Here is a 757-nt window from a genome sequence, read left to right as displayed (position 1 = left end):
AGGCGACACAAGCGGGAGAATCACGTCAGGCTTAGGGCTCGAGCTGGCAGGTCCCTGCTGCCCTTGCCACGGCAGGAAAAGCCCCGTCAGCGCTGTGCCCCTAGCTGAAGGACTGGCGCCTGGGAGCTGCCTGCTTGCCACGGCGCGCGGGGGGAGAAGGGGCAGGACTGGCCCCGGGGGCACCTCTCTGCGAGCTGGCACTGCTTCTGGATTTGGTGGCAAGGCTGCTCCGGGACCCAGGCGGTGGCGAGAGCGCGCAGCGGTGAGCGTGGCAGGGTGCCTGGATTTGAAATTCCCACCGACCGGTTCTGTTTTCTTTTTGACTGCAGCCAGGGCTGGGCTGCCTGAGCAGACGTTCACAAAGTTTGGAGCGCAATGGCCGGCGATGCTCAGGTGTCACGGTGATCGGCGCGGTCATCAGAATTGCGGGGTCGGGCTGGAAGGGACCGCCAGAGGTCATTTAGTCCTGCCCGAGGCAGGATCATCCCTCTTCAAGCCATCCCCTACAAACCATCATCTGTCAACACAGACCTAACATCTGAACCTGCCACCCCTAAAGCTGGGGACCCCCAGCAGCCAATTCCTTGCTTCTATAAAAGGTCGTTAATACAGGCAGGAGAGATCCCCGGTAGAGATGCGCCCCCTGCTACGGGGGAAGCCCCAAGCCCCTGCAGTTCCTACCAGCCTGACCATGGGGTAAAATTCCTTCCTGACCCCAAATCTGCCCAGTCTGACCCTGAGCAGAGGGGCAAAACCT

The sequence above is a fragment of the Gavialis gangeticus genome, unplaced genomic scaffold (genome assembly GCF_001723915.1).
Source record: "Gavialis gangeticus isolate Ggan-Ray unplaced genomic scaffold, GavGan_comp1, whole genome shotgun sequence".
NCBI lineage: Eukaryota > Metazoa > Chordata > Crocodylia > Gavialidae > Gavialis > Gavialis gangeticus.
Note: the sequence above shows the minus strand (reverse complement) of the source record.